Source organism: Metopolophium dirhodum, chromosome 1 (assembly GCF_019925205.1).
Source record: "Metopolophium dirhodum isolate CAU chromosome 1, ASM1992520v1, whole genome shotgun sequence".
Classification (NCBI taxonomy): Eukaryota; Metazoa; Arthropoda; class Insecta; order Hemiptera; family Aphididae; genus Metopolophium; species Metopolophium dirhodum.
In genome coordinates this window covers 112696305-112704948 of record NC_083560.1, presented here as the reverse complement: position 1 = coordinate 112704948, position 8644 = coordinate 112696305, and the positions used below count along the sequence as shown (strand labels likewise).

The window sequence follows — 8644 nt, the reverse complement described above, 5'->3', positions numbered from 1 at the left end:
TCATTCCGCCTCGTGTGTAAATAAGACGCGGATGCGGTCGCGGACGCAGTCTCAAAAAGAATCCGCGTCCGCGCGCGGACGATCCGCCCCGTGTGTAACCAGCTTAAGTCTATGTAAAATATTACCCATTATATAAAAGTTGATTACAAATAATTTAGAAAAAACAACAAGAATTGTAAGTATTAAAATTATAAAAAAAATATTAAATAATATAAGTACAACAAAAAAAAAAATTAAATAATAATATTAATAATAGCCAATTGTAGTAATATTTACTAATTATTATTATACCTATTAAAACCTATAGCTTACATAATATTATTATAATAAAATAAAATAAACAATTTTTGATTCCAAATATTATTATTTAATTTGCTAATCTTAAATAAATCTGTATTGGAATGGTATTGAACCTGGGCCCATAAAATAATCAGACCTCTAACCTCTATCCCATATGTCAGGGGTCGCCAACCTTTTCAAACAGGTGAGCTACATTTGAATTTTTTAGTCTCAGGTGATCGACACATCCATGAGAACGTTTGAAAATAGAAAGAGTATCTCGGCATAATAAACACACGCACTTGCCTTTAATGTCAACAAAAAAAAAACTCCAACTCCCATTCCTGATTAAAATGATAAGTTTTACACTTTTTATTTGCATTCATTTTATTTGTTGTAAATTCTAAATAAATTTGGAACTTATTAACGAAAATATACGGAACATATACGCGTTGCACACTTGCACGTGACGACTAATTGACGGTCGAGTTAAAACTGACAATAATTCTGACTATGTATTAACCGATAATGGTAAATTCTTAGAATACAATATAGCAATCCGCATTATCCGATTATTTATTACGCGATCGACCGATAATGGTAAAATTATTTTTTATAACGATCGACCTATATTCCTAGAAAGATCGACTGGTTGGCGACCCCTGCCATCATCGACTAACAGATTTGACTCCATTACTTCATAACTAGCTCCGTCTCTTTGGCGAACATAATTGTGTAAATAAACAAGCTTTTATTATTTCATCGGCAAAATCTGGTTCTACTAATAAAGGAGTATGTAATACTCTCCATTTGTTGGATAATACTCCAAATGCACACTCGACCGTCCTTCGTGCTCTTGAGAGCCTGTAGTTAAAAACACGCCGCTTATCATTTAAACCTCGTCCAGGATATGATCTCATCAAATTTGTATGCAAACCAAAAGCCTCACCGGCCAAAAACACATATGGTAATGGAGAACTTTCTGTATTAGGTAAGCATGTTGGTTGTGATAATAGTGATAAGTAAAATATTATCATGAGCTTCTTATCATCAGACACATGCTAGTCACTAAAAGATAATATATTTATTATATTGTATGTTGTAAGTGACACATAACTTGTATAACGTGTAATTGATAAATTAAAATAAATAATAAATAATAAGTATAAGTTGATCAGGTAGTTAAATTAATAATGAAACATGTCTAAACAATGGTTTTGGTATATTTAGTTGTTGAGCATATAGTTTTTTACCAAATGTGCTTTGTTTAAATACAGTAGAATCTGATTTCCTACCGATCCAACATCAATACAAATAAAACTGAGATTAGCATCAACTACAGCCATCAATATAATAGGAAAACATTTTTTTTGTTAAAATAATATGAGCCGGAGTTTATGGGATTTCTACATAGGTTTGCCGTCTATCGCACCCAAGCAATTTGAAAAATTTGTACTTTGATAAAATCTATCGGCTATTCCAAGCCTTTGTTCAGTTGTAGGTTTTGGTATTTCTGTAGGCTGTAGAATTTTCCAAATAATAGCACGGGTCTCCCTAACAATTTCCGCAATGGTACTTTTACCAACGTGAAAATAAAATTGTAGGGCTTTGAAACAAGTCCCGGTTGACAAATACCTGAAAAAAGCATATTTTGACAACATTTATATTTTTTGCATATTGAAGTGAAATTAAATTATACCTACACTACTTTTAAAAATTATACCTAATTATGAATATTGTCAATTACGAACGTAAGTATAAATTTTTGCTAAACTTATATCAATATTATCGTTTTTAACAGGAAATTAACTTAATCTTTCATAAACTTTTTAAGCAATTTCAATAAAAATATAGTGATTAATTTTGCATTAAATACTCAATTAAGTTAAATTGTTCAATTTATTTTAAATTATCTTAGATTCTGAAGGGAACATGAATGTATTAATTTTACGATGATCTGTGTTTTTTTATTTATAAATTTTTTATAAATGTCAATAAAATTCGTTGGATCAAAAAGCTTGAAAATTTAAATCAAGTCTCCTAATATAATATTATTACAATGGCGGATGAAAAATATTGAAACTACAGTCATAATTTTTTTATAAGCTTTTAAAGTTCGAATTTTGACAAAATACGTAAAAATCACGAAAATGTTCAAATCATTTAGAGTTAAAAATTCATACAAATTTAAAAACAAGGTTCCACGTGGATGGGTAAATAAATTACTTTATTTACATTAATATCATCAAATATACTTAGTAATATCATAGGCGGACTGACAGTCTTCGCTCAGAATCGTTTTTCGTATACAATGATATTATATCATTGAATTCAAATTTAACGCCAACCATTTCAGTGGCCCACTTGTAATCTACTATACAGCAGAGTGACGTTTACCATACTTTATACTTAATAATTACCAAATAAAATATGATATATTTGTATTGTGTTCATACTGTAGCCAATATATATAAAAATATATAAACATAATATATAATATTTATATCTTATAATATAAACAGTTTTTTTGTTCAATTTAGTACTTAAATAGATTATTATAATATTTTTATTTAAGCTAAAGATTTAAGAGAAAAAAAATGGCGAAATGTCCGTGACTATTATATTAAGTGGAACAAAGAAGCTGATATTTTATAATTTTTAAAACCAGTTGTTGAAAAAGAAAGTAATTTTTTTGTTTTTTTTTTTTTTATATTATTTATAACTACAATAATTGTAGTATTATTTGCATTATTATTTTTAATCAGCATTATTCTATATAGCTTTTAATTTTTATACTCGGAGAAAACCATGGATGCATTGGTGATTTAATTAATATTTAATTTTCTAGTAAAAGTGGACAGATTTTACATTTTATAATTCATTTTAAAAAATGAGTACACATCTATAGATGCATAGATACTTAAAAAAATACAGTATCATATTTATCTATCTCCTTATTATAATTAGGTAATACATTATTTTATTGTTTTGTTTAGTACATCTGGAAATTTTGAAGATAATCTCGACAAAAGTGTTCAAGGTGAACAAACTTTCGAAAAAATTAACCCGACTGGTAAAACTAAGCAGAATGCAATAGCCTCTACACCCACTTCTCAAGTACACTCAAAAAATTTTTTAAAAAGTGCAAAAGAACCCGTTATTACTCCATTCCAAAATAAGTTATTGAATTATTTAGAGGAAAAAGTGTAGTTTTATTGTCTTTATTACCAGACTACAAAAATCTTAACGATTCGCAAAAATTAGATTTTTGCATTAATGCACTTAATTTTTTTAAAAATGCACAGCAATCTGATAATATTAGTTCATCTTCTTCAACTTATCAACCAGCAAATATAAATCACAACGATAACCCATATCAAGATTCCTCATCTTTCTATTTACCTCCGCATAGACAACCTGAAATCACCAATTCATATTATTCCAATAACTCTCGTAACGTTTTACCTCCATATCCTCAGCCTTTAGTGTATTCACCAACACCTCAACCTAGATTCTCACAATATCAACAAGAAACATCAAATGCCCCAAATCCCACATTTTCAATAACTAATATACCTATCCTCTAATTTCCCTTCTTATACCTCCACAAATTAATAAATTAAAAAAATCGTTTATACATTTCAGTTTATTTTACTATAAAAAACATAATATATTATATACATACAGGGATTTAATTTTTTTTTATACTATTACAAATAAATGTAAAATAATTTTTTACAATTATAATAAAATACCACTTCTAATTATTTACTGATTGTTTATAAAATACCTATTATTAATAATATATTCGATATGTATAATATGAGGTAGGTACATATTATTATCTAGGATAGTTAAAAAAAAATTATTTTTTACCTTATAGTAATTGTAAGTCTTTGCTCAACGCCTCATATTGGTATGCTGCTTTGTTAAATGAGGACGAATTGTTTCAAATAACTCATCAAAAGAAGTTAGCAACATTCGGTACTATTCAAAAAACTTTCAATTTCAAGCAATTCCGCATCGTGTGGTTCAACACGGCTGTTGCAGAATTTCCGTATTCATATTTTCCAACGCGGAAAAAACGCATCGTGTGGCCCGAGCCTAAGATATTGCTGGGCAGCATCCTTTATCTGTAAACGGCCGACCATATTGCAACACATTATCTATTTGTAAATTATTTGTGAATTATTTTTGTTTTATATAATTTGGTTTGATAAAAAGATAAATATTAAAACAAAAATAAAAAAAAACGTAAAATAGTAATCGTTTAGAGTTAAATAATTAGCTGTTTAGCACCCAGCTGATCTGGCGTCAGCCGTCCACTACTTGTTAGCTGCGCCGAGTTGGCCGTGCCCAGTTGGCGGCGCCCACTTGTCCCATTCCATAACAGATATATTTCGGTTTCTGATTCCCAAACCATCAAACGAGTAGATGATTGATACCTGCTGTAAAAGCTTATTTAAATTACTCTTTTGGTGACCACGAAAATGAGTACTGAACAAAAGGATAATTAAACAAGGTTCAACGGGATTTACGCTATACATTATACAACCCTAAGATTACCTTACTCTCGAACAACTGACCACGATAACGAGTACTGGAAGAGAAAGTTAGTACTAAGTACTACAGTGTCCTGCTACCTTTTCTAAAAGTGTTATTCACCACAAAAACCTGAAATAAAACTTAAGCACAATTTTCGGTTAGAAACACTTTTATTGTTAGAAGCATCAAGCATAAAACAATCATAAAATAAAACACTTGGCCCGAGCTATAGCTAGTTGTTGATTACCAGCGTACAGCTGTCGCACCTACGCTCCCGCCGATTGAACCGCTCGCTCGACCAAAACACGTTTTTTTCGCGCATTCCGGACACCGGTGGGAGCGTATGCACGACGGCCAGCACCGGCGCCGACGATCGACGATGACTGTCGGCCAATCACACAACGCATAGCCATCGCAGGGGGGGTCAGGCACTGTTCGGCGACAGAGTCTGCATGCGCGAAGCCGGTTCAATCTTAACCTGAACTGAGTATAGTAGGTATAGCTTCAGCACATTTTAGCTTCATTGGTCTGAGTAATAACTAATAATTTACTTATTCGCTAAATTATATTTCTACATAAATACTGTATATATTACTATAATTTACCTTTTGATGACTGTGTAATGTAATATACAACACATATATGTTTAAAATTTGTATTTTATCTTTAGTGAAATTATTCCAAATAAGTGAATAGCTGCGCTATTTATCACTACGTCTATCTTTTAACGCATATAAATAAGTTGTATATTTATTGGTACTGTACTACCGTATCGTAAATTTCGAAGAGGCGTTCAATCCTTTAGTTAGTAAACGTTGAGTAAAACTGTAGGTACTAATTTGTAAACTATACATATTTCCACAAACTAAAAATACTCTTAGGAACACATATTTAATATTAGTCTGTAAAAATATCAAAATCTAATATAATGGTTTAAAAAGTTGAACTGTTGAAGGATTAATATAAATAATAGGTAGGTGACTACTCAAAGTTTGATGTACCTATAAATAATGTGTTGTAAATGCGATCATTTAACATTAACTTAGGCTGTCTACATGAAAGTATAATAGGTAAAATTAATGTGTTAACAATCATCTAAATAAAATATATTCCAATGGTTACGGTTTAACACAACGACTAAACTAAGGATATTAACAACAATTTTCTGAAGGTCCTGCAATTTTTCATTACTTTTTAAACGATTCATCTTCCTCTTTGACATTTTCAATTGATCGATGGTTTTTCCCTTTTATACACTGTAATTCATTGTACTTAGACTGGTTCGTTTTCGCTTCTTTTCTCAACTTGTTTACTACCAGTAGAAGAGATTGATTTTCTTCAATAATATTGAATTGCAAAGGGTTCTGTCGTTCAGCAGCTGCAGTTTTGCGGCGTTCTAGGTTGGCAACAGCCCTTTCTAAAAACTGTCTTTGTCTTAATAAATCATTTGGTTTAGTTCTTTCTGACCAATTTATATTTGTAAATTTAAGATGTAAACTCTGAAACACAAATAAGCAAATTTAAAACTGTACTACATTCCCAGCAGTAGAAATCTAGTAGTTATGAATCAAATATCTCTGTATAGCTAAAACAGTATATTTTGATTTTTCATTTACTATAATGGAATCTCTTAATTTGACTTTGTTATCCATGTCATTGTAGATATAGTATACTTCAAATTGTATGGTTTTAATAAACGCTTCCCGTATACTAATCCCTCCAACAATTTGTTTTATTTCTTTTCTTTTAGATTTTATTTTTTGATTTAGCGTACCACATTCCAAGAGCTTTTCTTTCATCGAATTGGCAATTTCGTGTGCATAAAATTTCATCTACAGCAAATATTGTTTTAGCCGTAAAAATAAGTGCTAGGCTAAAATATAACACCTTTAAATGTATTTTTACTGTGTACTCACCGATTCTTGAAATGCTTTCAAATCATCAAGTTTCATTTTCAAAGGGTTGATAACTTTGATTTGTTCTTCTTTATTGAACTTCAAATCTAATATTTGTATTTCTACGTGCTTCATACTCAATTTCTCATTATCCATCCACTTATCTTTACCTTGTATAATCGCATTGCATTCCTGCATCGTCTTTTCCATCACTTCGATTTTTTCTTCTAACGATTTATCATTAATTATAATTTTTCCAATGTCCTCATCAAATTTATCGATCAAAAACTTTAGGTCCTCTTCTTCTTTTCTAGCTCTATAACGTAGATAAATATGTTTTAATATTTTGTATTCATATCATTCAGAGACACTTACGTTTTAATCCTAACTTTTAGTATATTGACTTCCTTTTGTGCTTTTTTAATTTGCCTTGACAACTTTTGATATTCAGGCACAGTATTATTAAACAAACCATAAACTTCCCAATCTCCTTGATAGTCAAATTCGTCTATCTCTACATCATATCGATTCATTTCCTTGCTTAACTCTGCCTTAAACTAACAACAATATTTGTAAATATGATTTATTATTCCTGTGGTGATGTTTAATTTGACATAGAAAACGTACTTTTTGGAAAATGTTCTCTTCTATCTTTAGATCATTTTCGAATTTACTGGATAACTCCTGTATATTTGTCTCATGTGTCATCAAAATTTTTTCTGTTTGTCTAATTCATGATTAGCAGTAATTGTTAACAACTAATAATTATTTTAAATATAAATGTTCACCTTTTTAAATCATTATTTATATTGAATAAATCTTTTTCTGTCTTTACGTATTTATCATCTTCGTAGATGAGCTGTTCTTCATAACTTTCTTTCAACATTTGCATATTAGTTTCTTGCTTTTCCTTAAGATTCGTGATTTTATTTTCTAAACATATTCTATCACCAACATGTGATGCATACATTTCCTTAAACATTTGTAAATTCTAAATAGTGAATACATTACAATAAATTCTTCAAAATGATTTACTAATTATACAATATTATTGAAATAAGTTAAATTTAGTTTATGTTTTTTTCTATAATTTTTAATGGATTCATTGTGTAACTTAAACTTACCTATATATCATACTTATAACTAAAGTACAGAAAAAAAAAGTGTTGTAATGCACCTATCAAGATAAACACACTGAATTATTTGTATGCTATGGAGTGATTAATATCACTAATAACGATAGGTGAATAAAATAAATATAATGAGTTAATTTCATGTTTTATACGTGTAAATGTTCGTTTACTGTATTATAATATAAAAGATCTTTTGTGAACACGCATGTAAGTATTTACAGGAATCAAATGACATTTGGATTTAAGAGAATGTATTATTTCTTTTCTAACTCGGACCCTATGATTTGTTTTGCCTTTATAGAAATTTAAAAATTGTTGTTTTTTTTATAATATGTTCCATTAAAAATCACTGCCATACAATGGGCCAGACCGAAACTTTCATAGAACATAAAACATGGTTAGGTTATCATTTCTTAATTTATGTCAATCTTACATTTTCTTTTTGTTTTATTAGTTCCATTTTCATAAAATGTTGGTTTTTTATTTCTCGTAACTGTCTTTCGTGAGATTTTTCTAGTTGGATTATATCATTTTCACTCTTTCTTTCCAATTCTATTAATCTCAAATTTAGAATAGAAATTGTCTCGACCTTATCCTTTAAATAATTAGATGAAACCAGAATGTCATCTGAAAATTTTGCTGTAGCGTGCGTAATCTTTCCTTTGGCGTTTTTCACATACCATATACAAATACTACCATCTACAGAACACGTTATCAATGTTGAGTCGTTTATTGTCAGCCGCATCTGTTAGACACATCGCAATCATTAAATGTGTCATGAAATTATTCTTC

General features: G+C 29.6%; 1 pseudogene; it reads left to right on the top strand.

The window, feature by feature from the left end:
• The first annotated feature begins 454 nt into the window (after nt 1–454).
• On the top strand, nt 455–3894 carry LOC132951086 (uncharacterized; annotated as a pseudogene).
• The last annotated feature ends 4750 nt before the right edge of the window (nt 3895–8644 follow it).